General features: G+C 42.3%; 1 long non-coding RNA gene across 1 annotated transcript in view; it reads left to right on the forward strand.

Annotated features, from left to right (window-relative positions):
• Positions 1 to 416: 416 nt before the first annotated feature.
• LOC309338298 overlaps positions 417 to 21,920 on the forward strand; it is a 32,075-nt gene continuing 10,571 nt past the window's right edge. Inside the window, exons 1-2 of the long non-coding RNA XR_014154850.1 lie at positions 417 to 536; positions 14,938 to 14,997. This is a non-coding gene — a long non-coding RNA (uncharacterized lncRNA). The remainder of the gene's footprint in view (positions 537 to 14,937; positions 14,998 to 21,920) is intronic.

Raw genomic sequence — 21,920 nt, forward strand, 5'->3', positions numbered from 1 at the left:
GCGGTATCCAACATGGTGCCTTTCAATTTTTGTGCACCATTATTTCTTTATAAAGTTCCTATCCCACCCTTCCTCCCAAAGCAACCCAGGCCATCAAGCAACAAAATAGCAAAGCAGTGCTATGAAAAATAAAAACTTTAAAAACAGAGCATCTAAAAGACATTAAAAAATGACAACTGTCAGCTCCAGTCAGCATGGCCAATGGTCAGGATTCAGCACTTCCCAAAACCGGCTACTTGTTTTTGTGCATTTTTAAACTAGAGATGCTAGTGACTGGACTTGTACTTTCTGCATGCGAAGCATGTGCTTTCTACCACTGAGCTTTCCCATCTCTTCCTGGGCTAGATGCCAGCCTCAGGCAATGAGATTTCTGGTTCAGCCTGGAAAGTTGTGTCCTCATTTATCCAATTCACAGTGCACTGCTTCAAAACCAATCCAAGGACAGACCAGCGTTGTGTGAACTAAGGATCACAATGAAAAGCTGTGAAGAGTCCTCCTCTCACTGGTGGCTTCCTGCTGGTTCTCTGCTACCCAAGGTAATTTTCATCAAAGCATTTCATATTTCTAGTAAACACTTGTGTGGGATGGTGCCTGTATCGGATGACTGGATGGTTGCCATGGAGAATTAAGTGTGTGTTTTGTGAACAGTGCAGAAGTAAAACCCCTCATTACACAAAGCTCTCAGCTCCCAAGTTGGAAGAGGGCAGACTGATTATGTGCAAAACAGGTTGAATTGTAAATATGGCCGGACAGAATCATGGCCCAAACATCATTTGACAAAGGTCAAATGAACAGTATTTGCATTGTTCAACCCTATGACATATATCTTAAAATATAGGTACTTTTGGCAGTCATCAGGTACTACGTGTCTGAGATGTATCACTACCTAGTGTAGGTGTGGAGGAATGTCACGTGACTAAATGCTCCTTCATGTAAATAAATAAATATCCCAGTACATAGAAAACGTAACATGCCAAGGAGAAAGCTAATCTAGAACTCTTATCCCTGATAATTAGTTTTATTTGTGAAAGTTTGTTTAAAAAGTTTGGTATTTATTTATATGCAGCATTTTGCTACTTTCCCTTGAAGTCTAAAGCAATGCAGCCAAGACACAGATTTACCTCACTAGTAGGAAGTAGGCCTCAGTATCAAAGAATATACAAAAATAAATAATTGCATTGGGACTTGCTTTTTCACATGGCAGTTCCTTTCTTATTCTTCAGAGAAAATATGTGTATTCTTTCATATTTATGAAGGTGAACTGGCCTACTCAGTAATGATTTTGATCTTGTTTCCACTCTTGAAGTGCTACCTCCTCATTCCTTGGTCCACACATAGCCATTTTCAAGAGGGAACATGAGTACTGAATAAATTATCTTACATTTGTTTTGGGATGCTGTAGAATTATAACCAGTTCTCTTCTGCCGCTATGTTTGAACAAGTTTTCAGTGAATATACAGAAAGAAGACTTTCCTAAGACTTATCTCCTGACTCAAAATATTGGTGCATGTGTCTCAAATACATGCCTTATAATTTTGACCCTTGGGAATCACATTTCTCTGCAACAGCTATGGCAAACAGCTGCTTAGAAACCAGCCCCACTCTACTCAGAGGAAACAGGAACTAGAAAGGATTTTAGATCTGGATGGTTGACAACAACTGCATAAAAATGTTTGCAAGCAGTTGCAAGATGCAATTAGGATCAGAATTAAAGCTATCTCATATTGACTCAAGCTCCACACACCTGGGGTATTGTACCTTGTGATCAGGGATGATAATGTGCAATGCCACAAATTGTGCTTGCTTACAACTTCCCCTCCATATCGCCACAGGAGAGCAAAATGTCCTGCAAAATTTAGAAGTCAGATTTTCTATATGTCCAATAAGACAAGAGAACTGCTTTCTGACCAGCAATCCACCCACCAGTTGTCAGACCCAGTTTTTTAATGCTCCAGTAACTATAGGGCACTTGTGTCCTTAAACCACAAAAATAAGCAGTCTTTTGTGCATTTATTATCAATGAAACTTCATGTAAGATAGTGTTCCAAAACTCCTCCACCACTGGACAGTTCCACCACATATGGCATCCTCTCTAATACAATTATGAGCCTCCTTCCTCACCCTAAAAACCCAGATTGAGTTACAGTGCCATCAGTATAGGATTTTAAATAAATTTCCCTTCCCCACGGGCACAGAGTGCAGGTGTTTCCCAGCAACTCCCTCATGGTATTGTAGCATGGAACAATTTGAGAATTACTGTACTAAGGCATGACTCTTACCGATGTATGTAGCAATGCATAATAATACAAATGGGAAAGTGCTCCAGTTGTCATGGGTACCGCTATTTCAAAATCCCAAAGATTACTGTTCAGAAATGTTTTCATCCTTCGATAAATTATACAGATAACAAAAGTGCATTATATAGTCAGTTCTCCGATTCCAGGGGCACTAAGCTGCTAGGTCGTTGTGAAAACCCTGACTGCGAAATATGAAGCTTTGTTAAATGAATCAGTCTTGTGGTCTATCTAGCCTGGGATTGTTGCTCTATAACTGGCTGTAACCTTCCAGGTCTTCCACATCCCTTCCTGCCTCAGCTCGTTTTTTGTTTTTTTAAACCAGAGATGTCATGGATTGAACTGGGGATCTTTAAAATGCAAAGCATTTGCTCTGCTCATTGAGTTACGGTCAATGCCTAGTTATTCTTATCAACCATTCTCCTTTAAATTACACTAAGAATGACTTGGCGGGGGGGGGGACACCTTTGATTTTTGAATGTAAAAATACAACTAAAACTTCCTTTGAAGATAATTATTAAATTACTTATTTTCCCCATGAAGTTTGAAGCAAGATTTTAACCTTCATAAGAGTCATGTGAGAGAAGTGAGACTGAGAGAGAGGGATGTACCATTTGGTGGGCTTCATGGCCAAGTGGGGATTGTATCTGAGTTTCTGTCAGGAGTGGGGGTTAGGAGTAGATCAGCAAACAAACAAAACAAAACAAACCCACAGTGTCAGTGCAGTTGGCTCTTTATTCAAGAAGACTAAAGTTGGCTCAGGAGGCCAGGCCTAGTGAGCACAGCAAGTTGCTCCTATGAGACAGTTGTGAGGACTGAAGGTTCTCACCTTCCCACAGTTGTCTCCTCCTCCCCTGCGTCCTTCCCAAGCAACCTGAGACTCTGTTACCTTGCCTGTCTCTGCTCCTCCCTCTTCATACCTCTTCTGGTTCTGAGGGGAGGGGAACTGGTCACAGCAGGAGGGGAAGACACCCTGGTTTCTTTACCAGCCTGAACCATCTCTGCCTCTTGGCCCCCCTCCTTTCCAGCCTCTGCTTCTGCCTCTGATTTTGGACTGCTCTCTGCCACAGACTCTTCCTGCTCACTAAACCCTGTTACCTCTTCAGCTTCTGACACCTCCCCCTCCCAGTCTGCTCTCTCTTCTCCCTCTGACCACTCACTGTCATCCCATCACCAATCCCCTGGCTCTGAGCCTTCTTCCCCTGGGTTTTTCTGTGGTGTTCCCCAGCTGGTGCCTCTCATCACTTCTCTGCATCCAGCCAGTCCATTACAGTTTCCCACATATAATCCCAATACTCTAGTCCAGGTACAAGGAACCTCTTGCCCTCTGATGTTGTTGGATGACAACTATCATCCCTGACCATTTGCCTGGTTGTGGCTGATGGAAGCTGGAATCCAAACACATTTGGAGGGCCACAGGTTCCCCAGACCAGCTATAGTCATTGCACTACACCAGCCTTCAGAACTAAACGGTGCACACTGCCACAATTCAATGGTGATTACATTCAACAATCAACTTCTTCTCTGCCTTGGTCTTTTGTTGTTGTCATAAATTAAATAAACTTCACATAACCATTAAAACACACTTTGTTCAAGTTTCAGGTATGCCTTTTTGTGGTATATTCCACTTTTGTGTAGGGTGCCAATCTGCAGTGTTGCCAGTAAGCAAGCGAGCAAGATTGCAAGTGAGCAAAATTAATGGATTAATTAATTATAGTTCTACCCTGCTTTTCACATGAATATTGAATATCTCCTGAGTGGTTCACATTGATTTTTTTGTTTTTAATGGTGAACACACCCTGTCCTTGGGTTTATAAACTAAAAAACAAGATATCCAAGGAAAAGAAGTGAAGCCAAGAGAAAGGAGATCAGTTTAACACTGATAGAACCAAGTAGTGAGTTGTAAACTGACTCTTTTATCCAGCTGGGGCCAGGATGATCTTCCCTTGCTGGTGATCTTGAATGGATAGAGGTGCTACAAATGATCTAACAGCTCTTGTTCATTTTTGAAGTATGAGGGCATCTGTTAGTTGGAACCAAAATTCCAGAATATGGGTGCCCACCATCAAACACACATCCTGGTCCTGCTGCTAGATGGACTCACCTCATGTCATATCCTATTCAGTGATCTTAACTCATGCAGGGCAGGTAGGTAAAAAGGTAACAGACCCCTGGATGGTTAAATCCAGTGCCTATGGGGTGTGGTGCTCATCTCGCTTCAGGCCAAGAGAGCCGGTGTCCACAGACAGCTTTCTGTGATCAGCATAACTAAACTGCTTCTGGCGCATCAGAACACTGTGATGGAAGCCAGAGCACACAGAAACACAGGGCAGGGCACATATGGGAAAAGGTATGTCCTAGACCAGGCCCCATTTAGATCTATAAATCATTAATTTAGCATGGAAACTAACTAGCATTCAGTGTGTTCTCATAAGGTCAGTGTTATATGCTATGTGCAATTGGCCCCAGTAAAAAAAACATGCTGCTACATTCTGGACAACCAGTTCAATCCAGGTAGGGCTGGGAACTATTCCTGCCTGAAACCATGGAGAGCCACTGCAAGCTAGTCTTGACAATACTGAGCTAGAAATGCTAATAGTCTGACTTGGTATAAGGCATTTAGTCTCCCATCTGCAGGGAAGATCTTGCTCATGCTAGGCAGGGAAAGAACACTTTTATACAAAATGTGAGAATTATGTGCTTCATGCTAGATCCAAATATTATACCTGTGTAGAGAGGGAAGGGAAAGTGTCTAAAAGTATGTGGGTAAAGTAACATCCAAGTGACAGAACTGGGCAATTAAGGCAGTGAAACGAAGCATGCACATTTCTCTTCAAACATGAGTGCAGACTAGAGTTAAATATTGGATACCTCTTCCCAGTTGTTTTTGTGTGTGATGGTACTCACCCAGTCTAGAGTACCATCACCTCCATTTTGTTTCCCGTGGCAACTATTTTGAGCTAGCACTCACAGCACTTTGATACATGTACAGTACCAGCACTTCATTTTTTACTAAAAAAAAAAAGCACTGCCTCTGCCATTTAGTGTCCGCTATTATCTTCTTATTTGTATCCTGCTTAAAAGTACAGGTGTCTATCCCAAACTACGGATGCAAATCAAATTAATGTGCATGGCTCCAACAGCACTTAGTAAAACGGCACCAGGGCATGCTCTGAAAGCATCATATGTTGAGCTAAATAGATGTAGGTCTGCTCGGTGACTGACTGGATGAGGAACTGCCTGAGAACCATCTGTGCAATGATAGAAGAAAGGTGGACTATAAGTGAAATGAATTAAAAAATCCAGTGTAGACTTTTTGGAGGGCAAGATGGGTTCATTCATTCTGCAGAAATCCTCTGTTCCTCTGACTATACCTGTTCTATATATTTAAATAACATATACACTACAGAACTAGGGCATCCATGTCCACATGGTTCTTGGATCACTTATTCCGTATTGAGCCAATAGCTTGTTGATCTTGCATACTCATGAGTCAGCATTCAGTGTCCAGAGAGTGAATCTTCTTTCTGTGATTTCCATCACACAGTGTACTGTGTCAAAGCAATGAGAGGGCCCAGCCATGCCTTACGAACGAAACATATGTCTAGTTTGCATGCATAAATTCCTCCTGATGTCATTTCAGGCCATGGGCTTTTCAGCCTGGATGCACACTTTGTTTCTCCTGATGCTGGTGTATTTTAATGCTTCTGCATGGTGTCCTGGCTCGCAGCAGAACCCCTTCTGTCACGATTTGCTGCATCTAAGTAGTAGTAAATCAATCAAGCATCACTAGTAGATGGCTTTAGGGCTGGAATCGTTTCCAGGTGAAACACTCATTTCATTGCGTGCTGAACCAGACTTGGCCAATATCTTACATTGCACATACTGAAATAAGCACATTTGTGGTCATTTTGTATGTGACATGGAGGACTTGGAAACACCTGACACTATAGCAGCTGAGGTTGCCAACTAGGCTGAGGGCCAGGGCTGGGGGAACTAGCCTGACTTTGCTTTTGTCTCTCCAACATAGATTTGATCTTCAGAAATCAGCAGGTGAGGCTTTCTTGGCAGTGAACTAAACATGTTCACCTGCTAACTGCTTCCAGTCAAATGGCTGGCAAAGGGACAAGGGAAGGTTCAAAAGCTGGCAACTTTCGGCAGTACTGATCAAAGTATATGGCCATGGGAGTACTTAGGGCTCCATTGAGAGCACTACATAGTATTTAGTTACGCATTCATAAGATTTATTACCTGCCTTTCACCATAAATTCTTAGGGCAGATTGCAATAATATAGCCTAAAGTAAGAAAAACAGAAAAAATAGAAAAACTATAAAAAGTAGTATCTATCAAAAGTTTCAGTGGCTAGTGGATATGTGCAAGTGACTTAGTCTTGCACACATTCATAATTTTATGGAACTCCCAGTTGAGATCAGACAGGCTCTCTCCTTCTTGAACTTCTGGCATCTAATTTCTTTCTTTCTTTCTTTCTTTCTTTCTTTCTTTCTTTCTTTCTTTCTTTCTAGCAGGCTTTTTCACTGAATTCTGATTTTATAATTTTAACTGATTTTCATTCTCATTTTATTGAGTCACTTGTACACGGTTTAGAAATGATCGTAATTAAGTGGTATATAAATTGTTGCATTAAATAAAAATAAATAAATATTCTTTGTAATATGGGAGAGCCACACTTGGCAGAGGCCTCCTCCTTAGTCTTCTGTTTAGTAAACTGTATAAATTGCTACCATCAACACAACGAGATTGATTTTGGGTCCCAAATAATTATCTTACTTGTAACATGCCTATTCACTTCTATTTTGGTAGCCCCAAGGCCTTGAGGTTAGTTGGGCCAAACATGAGTACTATCTTCATCTTGAGGAATACCAGCTGTGTGACTTAAACTTCCTTCCATGTGTCAGGATAGAGTCAAGACATAGGTGAAGAAAAGAACAAAAGGCCACATGTTGCCCTGGCTCCTGCCCAAGACCAACAGCAGGTGCACTTCCTTGTAAGTAAAGGAGCCAAGCTTTATTTGAACAGTTTGACAGTACTATCTCACCAACAGTAGAAGGCCAGGAATCAGTCCGGATGCTCTTAGGCACCAGCGATGCAGCAAGCATCAAACCAACTTAGGAGAGGAGTTTCAAGCTTCCCCAACACAATTCAAAGAGGCAGCCAGGGGTCAGGATTCCAGCATCAGCAGCTGCCAACTCAGACTGCACAGGACTTTGAAATCTTCCCCACAATCAGTCTTGCCTACCCATTACAAATTTAAACAGAGGTGGGAGAAGTCCAGCTACTAATGAGAATACCTATCCTGTGGAGAGCTCCTAGCCTGAAGCTGGGCGCTCCTTCCTGGGAACTGGGTCTTATTCTGCCTCATGATGCGTTGCATTGCTTTGGAGACAACACACAGTAGCTCACGGTTTCTCTTAGACCGTTGAGTTGAGCAACACTCTTTCTAGAGTAATGGTATGCCTAAGTTGTGCAATCAAGCCCACATCTCCATTATAAAGATTAGAGGGAGTAGGCTGGAATACCTTTATACTATAGGTCTATACTGCTCACTTGAAAGGAAGTCTCATTTGTTTCACCCGTTTGTGGTGGGACAGCTCCACACAAACTACTTTGTGAATGTTGTTCTGATTACACATCTTTATCATTTTCCTACTGAATCAACAGTCCTGAGTCTCTGATCACAAACTTTTCTCATCTTCAAGAGAAAGCTGGATATTTTCAGGTTATTCTTCTATCTCCTGGCAACAAGCTCTTGACGAAACATGGAGCATTTCTCTACACATTTCCTTCTCATTCTAGCTGATTATAATGAGAACTGTGGTGTTTTTGTGAAGATAAGAACCCTGCTGGATCAGAGCAAAGGCCTACCTACTTCAGCATCCCCTGGCCTTTTTCACAGTAGCCAGAGGTGCCTAGGAGAAACCCACAAGCAGCTGCTGTTCACTGGGGAATGACAGTCTCTACATCCTCTTTCACCTCATGCCCAAACATCTTTATGTCTTTGGCCTTTACCTTCATCCTCTTGGTCTTACTCAGTTTAGCTCTGCTCTATGAATCAACCCACTCCAGATGAACCTTGGATGTTGGCAAGTTCCTTTTCCTGGAATAGCAGGAGATGGGGTGCAGCATTCATCAGAAGCAAAGTGCAGTGAGCTGAACACCAAAGACATCAGCAGGTGAACTGCAGAGATCACTGTTGGCAGGTGATGAGTGGACAGGACAGTAGTGATGAGGAGGAGCCAGAGTCGCTGCCTCTCCCTCTGGCTTCCATCCCCACTTTAGCTACTGGCTGCTTCTGCTTCCTCTTCAAACTTGTGATTGTTAACTTTTCACTTACTACCCACCAGCAACAGTCCTGGCATAGTAATTAGTTTCTGGAGACTCCCACCAGATGCTGCGTCGGTTTGCTGGATAGCTAATGTATTTCCCAATTAACTAGGTCCTCACATGTGGCCATCAAATAACTAAGAGTCCCTGTGTTCCACAATGTTGCCCCAGCGTGCAAATACAAAGAAGAAGCTGCTGGAGGCTGTAGTACAGATGCAATTCTAGCTACAAAGGCAGTCCTAAAGTGGGACTGTAGAAACCGCGTTAACAGCAAAGTGAAACCAGCATAATGTGCAGCTTAAAGGTTGATCAAATCGATAGATCTGCCAAGACAAATCATTGGAGACTCCTTCTACTGGTCCTTGCATTCTTTATGATGTGTGCCACTTTGACAGCTTCCATGAAATGTGGCATGTTAATAAGCTTGCTTTGAATGATGCTAGGGATGTGCCTTTTGGGAAACGAGGACTGACAGAAAAATCAAGTGGTTTAATGGTGAAGTTCATGAGCCATAGCCTGAAAAGATAGCAGGCAGCTCACATAACAGTATCCCAGCAAATGTTCTCTAAGGATATTTTATTGGTGAGTTGTCCCTCCATGTACACTGAGTATAAAGCCTGCAATAATGGTTGTTTTTAAGAGCTGTAACAAGAATTGCAGTTCCATGTTGTTTTGCCATGTATTGCTTAGATTGGATTGAATGTTAGTCTTGAGTGTTGGCATCAAACTCATTTCTGCAAGATCCTTTAAGCAATCTTCATTTTATACTGAGAGTTAATCCCTAATAAAGACCAAATGGCTTTTTAGCTTGGATGCACTATTCCCTTCTCAAGCTCTTGAAAAAGGGATGCTAATCACTCCATGTGCTTTTGATGAACTAGGTTACAGTGAAATGCATACCAATGACGAACCATGGCAGCATCTCAGAATCAAAGACCAGCAACTGACAACCCCAACAATTTATTGAGTGGGGTGTTCAAAGACGTACAAATGGCTAATGCTCTGGGCAATTCATTGTTTTCTTCCAGCATTAATAGTTTCTGTGGGTTGCTTCATTTCCCACACTTGCTTGTCCCACCTCAACCATCATGGCCTTGCCAACCCCACTCCCACTTAAGAACATAAGAAAAGCCCTGCTGGATCAGGCCAAGAGCCTCTAAGTCTAGCATCCTGTTTCACACAGTGTGCAAACAGATGCTTTTGAGAAGTGAACAAGCAGGACATGAGATCAGTAGCCCCGCCTTGCTATTGTTCCCAGGCAAGTGGTGCTCAAAGATATACCGCTTCTGATTCCAGTGAGTTGGAGAAAAATCTGAAAGGGGAAGTCTGCTTTTTACATTTAGACTCCCCATGTGATTTAGAACATGACTTAGATTTTAATAATGATGGGAGGGGTGGACACCCGAATAGGTTTCTTGCATTATGTATATGTAAAACAAAACAAGATCCACTTTATTAATTTCATTTATATATCACCTTTATCTTCCAAGGATCTCAAGGTGGTGTATATGGGTCTCCTCCTTCCCATTTCATCGTCACAACTACCTTGTGAGGTAGGTTGTTCTGAGAGATGGTGACTGACCCAAGGTCACCCAGTGAGCTTCATGGCCAAGTGGGGATTTGAACCCTGCTCTCCCAGGTCCTAGTCCAAAACTCTCACCATTTTGCCACACTGGCTTTTCTCAATATTGTATGACTCTTTGAGGGTTGGAAAAGTAGGATGAAAGGTACCCCTGAGATTTCATGACAAGCTAGATACAGAATACATATAGATTGTGGCTAACATCGTGTTTTCATTGCTTCCCAAACCAGCTGTGAGAGCACACTGGGTGCAGAGTAAACAGAAAGTGTGTACACAGCCTAAAGTTTCTGTAAAGGAAAAGTGGCAATCTTATTAAGGATAGGGTGAGAGACCAACAGCAGTTCAGCAGTGGAAGGGGGGGAAATTAATTAATTAATTAATTAAAAATGATTGGACAAACTTGTTTTTATGGACAGACATTCTGTACCTTGAATACAAACAGAAATTAACAGACTAAACGTTTTCTACCAGCACGAAAATGCGGTGCTGGCGAAAACTTCACCAGTTGATTTTTGTTTTCATTATGCAGTTATTGAAGCCCTAAAGCTGTACAGGTCTAAAATGTGGTGTTTTTAGGGCTGGAGATTGAAATAAGTGATTTGCTGAGCCTCCTCCAACAGACATGAATATAAGAAAACGATTTCCTAAATTACAAAGATAGTTAAAGGAACCAGAACAAGGCAGTTCTCAGAGGATTTCACTGTAACAGGAGTGACCCTCACCACCAATCCCTTGGCAAGAGCTTGACACTCTTAGCCTAATCGTGCATCTGTGCCTGCCTGCCAGCCCTGCCAGTGTTCTGCCAACACTAGTCTGATTGAAGCCTTCAACAGGTAGGAAAAATGCCATCCTCACTGAAATAAATGGTGCTCTAGCTCCCTGTGACTCTAAAATATCAACGTGAAATGTTAATGAATGTTCAGCCATGCCAAATTCTTGTTTAGTTGCTGGGAGCTCTAGATTTGAGCAACAGAGATGGGAGAGAGACATTTAGAATGCAAGGACATGTTCACCTCTGCCTTCAGTGAGGCTTGGCAGACCTTTATTAAAGCTGATGGATTCCTTTGATTGCCGCGGTCTTGGTTGTCGTGAATGTACAAAATTGTGCCAACTCAGAGTGAGAAGGCAAGGGCTTGTGTTAATAGGGTTGGTTTCCCTTGGTTTCTAACAAGGAGAGCAGACAAGCAAATGGTAGCTGGCTATGCCAGAAGCCAGTTCAAGAAGACATAAGCAAAGATTTGGGTGGAGATTTGCCAAAAGGACAAAATCTCAGGATTGTGGCCCTCATGCTGATCTGCCTCAAGTTGATCCATAAATACAATGAAGGTAACTTGTCACAAAATAAATACAAAAGATTAATTATTTTAAAAAAATATTTTGCCAGTTTCAATCAGGTTGCCAGAGAAGACAAACCTAGCACTGTTATCCAGCTTTGTTTCCTTTACTGAAGTGCACTGGGATGACATTGGCAGAGCTTAGCAATGCCCTGGAGTGCTATTACTGTATAACTAAAAAGTCACATGAACTCATTTCCTTCATTCTTTTTTTGCTCAGAGCAGGCTTGCCAAGTCAGGGGATTTTCCTGAGGCACAGGCTGAACACTACAGTACCTGTTCTGGAGCTTTCTCTTGTGTGCGGTGGGGAGTACACAACATTGCAGTCTAAATTACTTCACACATATTGGTCTTCCTACCTTCTTAACCAAACTTAGGTATAATTCAAGCAGGTTATAAAACAGGCAGGCTTGTTGCCACTGTTGGGAACCCACCTTAAATGGGTGACAGCAAAGGTGGATCGCTCCTTGTTTGGGGTGTGATGAGGATGAGTGCAGGATATTGGTTTATCAAATTTCAATACAAGATATTTAACTGTCTTTCCAGAATCCATTATCAGAAAGTTTATCTGGCAGTTTTCTTGGCTATTGTCTTAACATGCTTTAGTCCAGCTGTGTGCACCTTATACTTTTAAAGCACATTCAAAACACATTTCCTCCTTCAAATAATTCTGAACACTGCAGTTTGTTAAGGGTTGCTGGAATTGCAAATCTGTGAAGGGTAAACTACAGTGCCCAGAATCCTTTGAGGGAAAGAATGTATTGGTAATGTGCTTTAAAGGTATAGCATGTCATTCAGCCTTAGGCAGAGCAGCTCTGCGACAGAGATAGCAGCGGTTGACGCAGTCTGAGGTGTAATGCAGTTTACTTAGCTGTTGAATTCAGGCAATCAATCTCTGAACCAGCATGAACTCTTTTAAGTGTTTTCCTTTCAAGAAAAAAAAGACACCTTGTGTACTTGTCAAATGTTTGGTTTGTCTCTGGAGGATGTGTCTGTAGCAGTTCCCATTTTCCCACCATCTGACGCTGAAATTGGCTTTAAGGAACTGGTTTGTTCTGCATCCAACTTATTGCCCCGTCCCTGATTAGCCCTCAGCTTCCTGATTTCCTCATATATGAGTGCTCGCAGGTCATGAAACAGGCACTAATCCTCTCCTCTCACAATGTCACTTGTTTATGCTTACAGTACCAAAATGCAGATAAATCTTCCTAAGGCCCAAGGGAGTCTTGCTTTCTCTCTCTGAATGTGTGCATAAGACTGTCGACAGGCAATGTACTGTGCCAGTGTGGAGAATGGGAGGTCTGGGCATGTGCCCCATCTCACCATCTAACTCAACTAGTTGGTGAAGGAACCACACGGAACATACAAAGGGAAAACGGTGCTTTGCCATGCCCTGGTAGGTTTTGCCTTAGGCATTGAACCTGCATTATTTGTTGTTTATTACATTTATATCCCATATTTCCTCCAAAGAGTTCAAGGTGGCTTACATACCTCCATTTCCCCCTGTGATGTAGGTTTGGCTGAGATATAGTGACTGGCCCAAGGCCACCCTGTGGGGTTCATGCCTGAGCAAGCATTGAACCTTGGACTCCCAGATCCTAATCTGACACCCTAACCACTACACCAGGGGGCCTTTGTATTAAAACAGGACTGGGCAGACTTCAGATTTGCTGGTTGTACATTGTTGTTGCTTTCTAGAACCCCAAGATCTACCAAAAAGAGCCTGGTATAAAAGCCATACACATGAAATTAAACAATTCTCATCCTACGACTTTGTTTTGAGTACCAGAACTTATAGCTTTCCATTTAAAAACAAAAACAAAACCCAGCCCTGGTTACCGCAAGCTCTCTTCATTTCATCAATGTAATTTGGGCTGGGATGGGTGAAGAGAGTCATTTTGCTGTTGTTAATGTGAAGCAATTGGGAGTCAGAAATCCATTCTGATTTACTGTAAATCACCCAGAGATCACCTGTCCATATTTTCAAAGTCTAATTTATGAATATCCACACATACACCAGGGACACGGGTGGCACTGTGGTCTAAACCACTGAGCCTCTTGGGCCTGCTGATCAGAAGGTCGGCGGTTCGAATCCCCACGACGGGGTGAGCTCCTGTCGCTCAGTCTCAGCTCCTGCCAACCTAGCAGTTCAAAAGCATACCAGTGCAAGTAGATAAATAGGTACCGCTCTGGCGGGAAGGTAAATGGCGTTTCTGTGTGCTGCTCTGGTTTTGCCAGAAGCGGCTTAGTCATGCTGGCCACAAGACCTGGAAAAACTGTCTGTGGACAAACGCTGGCTTCCTCAGCCTGTGAAGTGAGATGAGCTCCATAACCCCAGAGTCATCTGTGACTGGACTTAACCTTCAGGGGTCCTTTACCTTTTTTTAAGTTACAGGGAACCAGGCAGAGGGCCTTCTCGGTAGTGGTGCCCGCCCTGTGGAACGCCCTCCCACCAGATGTCAAAGAGAAAAATAACTACCAAACTTTTAGGCAGCCCTGTTTAGGGAAGCTTTTAATGTTTAATAGGTTATTGTATTTTAGTGTTTTGTTGGAAGCCACCCAGAGTAGCTGGGGGGACCCAGCCAGATGGGTGGGGTATAAATAAATTATTATTATTATTATTATTATTATTATTATTATTATTATTATTATTATTATTATTACTACTACTACTACTACTACTACTACTACACATAGACCATAGTCCCATTACTTTTTCTTTTTATTTGTTTGTCCCGCTTGCTGCTTTGGAAGGGGAGGAATTTTTATTATTTCTGACCTTACACAACCCTCGTTTATTTTGCAACCCTACTTTACAGCACAACCGTGTGTGTGTGTGTGTGTGTGTGCGTGCGTGCATTACATCCAGATTTTGTAGTGCATGAGTACATGGGAGCACCTGCCTATCTTCAGGACTCTTTTTTGTTCCAAAAAATCAGGCAATTATTCCAAAAGGAGGAAATGAATTGTTCTACTCAGCTTTCAGCATTTGGCCTGGGTGCTGGCCAGTTTGGGACATCTCATGGGAAGTGAGTTCCCAACAAATGGTTACTTTAAAGGGGAGAGAAAGGGGAGATACTGGATCTTGAGATGACTGTGACTACTGCAGTAACTATTGCCCTTTTGAAATGTAATGATGGCCCCTCTCCTTGCTGAGCAGTTTTTCCATGCCAGCTGTCTGTGTCCAAGGCAGCCATTTGCTGGCATGCAGAAGTTGTGCAAACATGAGCCAGCTGACAGGTGAAGAGCACTTGAACTATGATCCCAGCTTTGTGGAGCATGTAAGCAGCAAAAAGCTTCTCAGTCTGTGGCCAGTGTTGACACAATTAAGTCAGCTCTTACCGTACACTCACGTGAAACTTTTATTTCTCCTTATATCCTTAGGCTGGGGAAGCCTGACCCAACGTCTTGCCAAAAGGTTTCCTTGCTGAATGATGCTCCTTGGTATTTATTGATAGTGATTTGGAAAGCTTCTGTACACAGTGGATATCAGCCAGACGTTCATGTTTCTCATTTGTGGGATGGCTTCCCTAAGGAACACAGGACTGCTTTCAGAAAAAGCACAGAAGGGCAACCCCAGCCCGCCCCCCAAAACCAACAAGCAGTATGGGCAATAATGAAAAGAATTGGCTGAATTAACAGTAGAACAGAATAATCCCTATGGGAATGTTCCTTAACTTATCTCAGGCCAGGTTGATCCATGCTGAATCCTTGGTGGCTTGTGTGTCAATGTGGGCATGGCCACTGTAGAAGTGGGTGTGACAATTTCTAAGGGTGTGCATGGGACAAAAACCTTCAGTCATAACAGAATCAGAGTAGGAGACCTGCAAGAGTAGTCAGTAAAAAAAAATCCATTATTTTTGCATTAGTTGCAAATATTACTATTTGCATTAGTACCTCCCCCAGATCTGCTCAGGGGGGTTGAGAGACCTTCCCAAACATATTTATAGGGGGGAGGGGGACCTCTTTTTTGCACAATAAAATAGACTCCTGATTATTCCTTTGTGAGCAGGGCTAGTATTCAGCACCTTTTAAATTTAGCGACAAATGCCAACCTCAGTGGGATTGGTTCCACTTGGGAGCTCCCAAGCAGAGCTGATCCCTGCCAAAAGGAAGTGTGGACAACTCTCGCTATCAGCTGAATGGGTAGAGAAGCCCTTGAAAAGAATTGCATCTGTGCTGATTTATTCAAGCTGATTATGTCAGTGCTGCAGTCTGTTAACGTCTGCATGAACTGATTCTAACCGCCAAAGGATCGAAGTGGTTCTTGTGGCACCTTTCTAAAGTGAGTGTTCATTCCTTATGCTGGAACATCAGGCAACTTCTTCTGCCTACCGGCCATCACAACAATTATCCCCAAAGTGGAGGGTGGAGAAATGAGGCTATTAAATCAGGGAAAACGTCTGAGGCATGGTAGTGCTTGTCGGATTTGGCAGACCAGGGACAAATTTGATGGTAATACTGATGTGCCATGAATTTCTTCTAGGAAACAGTGTATGGCATCACTCCAACTTGTAGACTTTTCCTCTGCTACAGTATTTAAGTTTAGAATAGCACATGCATTCATAATACTTGCTGACAGTGCAAGATTTAGAGAGCACCTTTGATGTGTTTATATGACATGAGGTCTCTGAAGACATGAGATCATAGTGTTTTTCCTCTGAGTTGACTCATATGACATATGTGACTAAGGCAGCGAAGTGAAATGCTGAAGGGCTTCTGTAGCTCCCCTTGGGTATTCTGGATATTTCAAGGTTATCGGGGGTTATACATACAACTTCCTAGAAATTGCATTGTGCAGCCCTGAAGTTGACAAATGGATAAACCAACCAAGGTTGGTGACTGCACAGGCTCCTGAAAGCTCATCAGGCACTAATGGGGGAGCTCTGTTGTCTGAGTTGCACCTTGAGTTCAGTTGTTGTGAGAGAGGGAGAGAGAGATAAATTCTCTCTACCTCTGCTCCTTCTCTCTTTTCAGTTTGTGATTATTTGCTGTGAAATTATGGAACTACTATTGCATTTTATTCACCTTTGGTAAGGTCAATGAAGGTAGATTTAGAAAGCACAGAGTGTGAGTTTTAAGCCCAGATAATCTCTTTCCCAGCAATTACTGAAGTGTGTTTGACAGAGGACAAACGGGAACCGTGTTAAGCATACAGTATCCCCCCTCCTTTTTAAAGAAGATGTTTTCAAACACAAGTGGAAAAAATAATCTGATATGAAATTGCTAATGACTCACTTTGGTGTAGCTTGAAATGGTGGAGCACTTAGGCAATCATGCTGAACGTGATTTAGCCTACTGCATCCTAATAGCTTTGGGGTTTTTCTGTCTCATAGGAGCTTATAGACTTGCCCTGCGCAGAAGTTCTCTTCAGCAGGCAACCCTGTCTGGACACTTTCATGTACACACACACACACATCGGATGCGTTGTGGATTAGTAGACATTTAGTTATTTACTAAATGCAAGTCAGCAGCACCAGACGACCCTGTTCAGCTAGGCGCTGGGGTGGATTTCACCCTGCAGCTTGCAGAGCCGGGCCAATGCTGCCGATGGGCCCTGCACTCCTTGACAACATCCAAAGACCCTGATCTAGGTGTTGGAGTGGATTGCAACCTGCGCCTTGCAGGGTCAGGCCCAGGCTGCCACCCAGGGTCCAGCACTGGCGGCAGCAACAAACAGCTCTGGATCACCCAGCCCGTACCCATTGCCACCCTACCACTTACCTGACTTGGGGGTTCTTGATCGCGGGCTCTCCTGGTCGAAATGGGAGCCTCAGTGATTGCCCTCTCCCACTAGAAACCCACCCAGACCGCTTCAAGAAAGCACACGTGGCAAAATGGAGCAATAGGCCCTGGCGGGCTGTCCCCTTACCCACTTGTGGTTGGCCAAGCGGTTAGTCATCCAATCAGGATTTATTTATTTTTTAAAAAATGATTTCCTCACCTTTACTTCTCACCTCCCTCTGTGGCCCCCTAGCCTCGTGCTATGGCCCCCTATTTACACATTTTTCACCTGCGGGCTCCTTGGAATATGGCCCCTGGTTGGGAAACACAGCTCTAGACGCTATTGAAGGAGGGAGAAATCCTTCCAGGATGATGCAGGCAAGTGTATTATGAAATAGTTCTTTCAAGCAGTAATATGATGGAGTCACCTTGATGCAGTCACACAAGGAAACTGTGCTATGTTCATCCAGAGATGCCATCTTGGGATCTGGAATCTGGAACTTGTGAAGTTGGGAGTGCTAGGGCAGACCATTTTCTGCAAGTTTGTGCATTCTTGAACAGCCATTCCTTTGCATTTACTCTAAACGAAAAATTGATATAATGCATTCAGAATGTTTCAAGCTACTAAAATGGCTCAAATTAATTTCAGTATGGTGTGTACAAAAAGAGCTCCTAGTGGCGTGTGCATAGAGACTATAGATATATCAAATTCAATTCACTGACTATGTATCTCAACCAGTTATGTAGACCAGAATCATGTCAATGCAAAATAAATCCTAATCATACACATTGAAGGGGCACTTTATTCAAACTGATTTCAAATAAAAGTTAAGGGTCCTTGTGGCTAAGCTTATACTTTCAGCTCTCTGCCTGGTTCCCATTATCTTTCAGTGCGTGCCAATTATTTTCTCTCTTTTTTGAAAATAAAAACCAACACTTTCATTTTCACCTGGTAGCTGAAGAGTACCTTAACTACAAATTCTGTGTCTGAATGTAAAGAAAGATGCATAGATAAGATTATACAACCGTGAAACACTGGAGGTACAGGGAAGTATCTGGGAAGAAGAGAAACTCTTTTTTTGAGTCACAAATCATTGCACAATAATAGTTCCACAGAACCTACTGTACATTCATTTCTACCTCAGCCAAACATTCACAGTATTCTCTATTGGGCCAGCAGGTCCAATAAAACCTAACAGCTCTCAACCGTTGAAAAACACATGTGCTTTGCTCTTCATTTTTTAAATTAGTGTTACAGATAATATTTTTGGGTGAGAGTGGTACTCTAAATCAGAGAGCTAGTCATTTACAAACCATGATGGATGACCACCATGCTGTTCCAAATACATGATCAACATGACAATTAAGAGCTACTATTGCCAAAACAATGTTGGTGATGTGTGGAAGTCAGTTTGTAGTTCACCACACCTCACCAGTGTGATGTCTCAGCAGAGTAGGCAGAGCCCCAGCAGAGTCTTCAGAGATTTCCTGCTCCCAGCATAACAGCTTCTTCCAGAGTTAAGGGCAAAACTCCTCTCCCACACCGTTCCAAGGGACCAGGTGTTTATTGTCTCCAGACACAAGACAAAGCTAAACACTGCTATCTACTGTATACAGTTCTTCTGGTCTTTGAAGTACAGGTACATGTGTACAGATCCACCAACACTATCACTTTTCTAGCTAGAACTTCTTTCCCTGACTCACACAGATTCAGAGTCAGACCCTGACAGCAAGCAGGACAGGATGCGACATAGCAGACACATAATGAAAGCAATGCCCTAGAGATTATTATACCCGTCTCTGCATTCCTGAACCAATGGTAGGGTGAATGACTCAGCATCATATCCTTGCTGGTGTTGCTCTGGTAACCCAGTGCACCTGTTCTCTTATCTCTGAACATCCAGAGAGCATGTTGGGGATGTGCTTCTAAAGACATGAGTCCAAACAAGCTTGCTGTAATTTAATCCATTGCTCACATTACATCAACAAATAACAACTGCCCCAACTTCCCCCAAACAGAAGTTTCTTTTTTTTTTTTAAATAATTTTTATTAATTTTCATAAAACAAAAAACACACAAATAAACAAACAATACATGACTTCCCCATGCCTCCCCTTCACTGCACCCCTGTTTCAAACAGTTTTTAGCAATCCTTCATTCCTTTTCAAAATTTGATTTCCCTCCAAATTTTCTTAACTTAAATATTTACAGCTATAGTTCTCTGTTTCTTAACCCTTAACATTTTATCAGTCCGAAATTTTGCAACAGTTCTTAAGATATAATTTAAATTTTTTCCAGTCCTCTTCCACTGTCTCCCTCCTCTGATCACGGATTCTGCCGGTCATCTCTGCCAGTCCCATAAATTCAGTCACCTTCGTCTGCCATTCTTCCAGAGTAGGTAATTCTTGCATCTTCCAATACTTTGCCAGGAGAATTCTTGCTGCTGTAGTTGCGTACATAAAAAAGGTCTTATCTTTCTTTGGTACCAATTGGCCGACCATGCCCAAGAGAAAAGCCTCCGGTTTCTTTACAAATGTCCACTTAAGGACTTTCTTAATTTCATTATAGATCATTTCCCAGTAGGTTTTAACCTTTGGGCAGGTCCACCAAAGATGATAAAAAGTTCCTTCGCATTCGTTACATTTCCAGCATTTATTACTGGGCAAATGATATATCTTTGCAAGCTTGACTGGAGTCATGTACCATCTATAGATCATTTTCATTATGTTTTCTTTCAAGGCACTACATGCCGTAAATTTAAGGCCTGTGGTCCATAACTGTTCCCAGTCAGCAAACATAATATCATGACCTAAATCTTGTGCCCATTTAATCATAGCTGATTTAACTGTTTCATCCTGTGTATTCCATTTCAGCAACAAGTTATACATTTTAGACAAGTTCTTAGTATTGGTCTCTAACAATTCTGTTTCCAATTTTGACCTCTCTTTCTGAAATCCTAGTTTCTTGTCCTGCTTAAAAGTCTCATTTATCTGATAGTAATGTAACCAGTCTTGAACTTTGGATTTTAATTTCTCAAAGCTCAGTAATTTAACTTTTTCACCGTCATATTCTATAATTTCACTGTATTTTGGCCAATTAGAATCCATGTTAAGTTTTTTTACCGCTCTAGCTTCCATTGGTGACAACCATCTGGGTGTTTTATTTTCCAACAAATCCTTATATCGAATCCAAACATTATATAAAGCTTTCCTGACAATATGATTTTTAAAGCCTTTATAGATCTTTGCCTTGTCATACCATAAATATGCATGCCAGCCAAAATTGTTATCATACCCTTCCAAGTCTAAAATATCTGTGTCTTCAAGAAGTAGCCATTGCTTCAGCCAGCAGAAAGCTGCTGCTTCATAATAAAGTCTTAAGTCCGGCAGCGCAAAACCCCCCCTATCTTTTGCACCAAACAGAAGTTTCTTTTCGATGAAGAACTTCCTGTACAGAGTGATCTGGAGCCACCAGAGTTTCAACATCTAGAGGGCTGTAAGTTTCTCAGTGCATAAAGTCTTTGCCACCTCTCTCTTTTAAAAATTTGAACTAGCTGACAGCACCTATCGAATTTTGATGTACCTTCCCCATTCTCCCTTCTCTGTGAAGAGGCAATGAGGCAATCTCAAGCTGAGCACAAGTGATACAGGTGGCCTGACATGACTTGGCTTTCCTATTTTCCAGCATCCACCATGTACAAAGTTGGGTTAGAGGAAGTAGGTGGTTCCATGATCTTAGGCACCTTGCACCTTCTCTATTTTGGTATCCAGCGCATGTTGGCACTTTTTATCCCCCTCTCTTCATGGGGGTTGAAAAATTGATTTTCTTCACTTTGGCTTATATATGTCTGCAAGGGAGCATTCTCCGCACACATTCCTCTGCATGCTAATAGTTGTGTAGCTAGAAACAGAATTTTCAGAAGCTGTCAGATTTCTCGTCTCTTTAAACCTTTAGTCAGCTCTCCCACCCTTTAAAAATGTCTTTTCAGCAGCCTTTTCTTGATCATAATAGAAGCTGCTGAAGCATCTCATGTTTCTGTCTAGAAAAATTGAATTAGTTCCTTTAAGCTGAAGTAGATAATTCTGCTCTGAGTACAAAAATAGATATCTATTTAACAAGAATAAAAAAAAATATCAGCAAGCATGTGGCTGTTTCTAAAGAGGCATATGTTCAGGCAATTAATCTTAAACAAATTGAAAACTAAGGCTGAGCAAACCTGGGGCGAGGGGAGCGTTGTGTGTGGTGAGTTTTGGTTTTATCCTCAGCAGAAATGGCCCTTTTCAGATTTGAGATTTATTTATTTTTTAAAAGATGATGGTGATGAACTTGAAATTTGAGGAAAGTGAGGAGAAGGCACCAACCAGGGGCAGCTCTTCCCATTTCACCATCTGAGGTGAAATCTGAGGCTGCCTCACTTACCAGGGTCACATGGCAGCAGCTTCCAGCAACATCTCACCAGAAGCCACTGCTTCTGCCACACAATATCAACAGCAGCAGAAAGGGAGGCATCACTTCATTGGGTTCCACCACCTGAAGAGGCTGCTTCAGTTTGCCTCATGGGTGGGCTGGCCCTGGCACAATCACCTTAGCTGGAGTTGGTAAATATAATACTGTATGAGCCGTACTGGACTGTCCAAAGGTAA

The sequence above is a fragment of the Podarcis erhardii genome (genome assembly GCF_964252035.2).
Source record: "Podarcis erhardii genome assembly, chromosome: 3".
Taxonomy (NCBI): domain Eukaryota; kingdom Metazoa; phylum Chordata; class Lepidosauria; order Squamata; family Lacertidae; genus Podarcis; species Podarcis erhardii.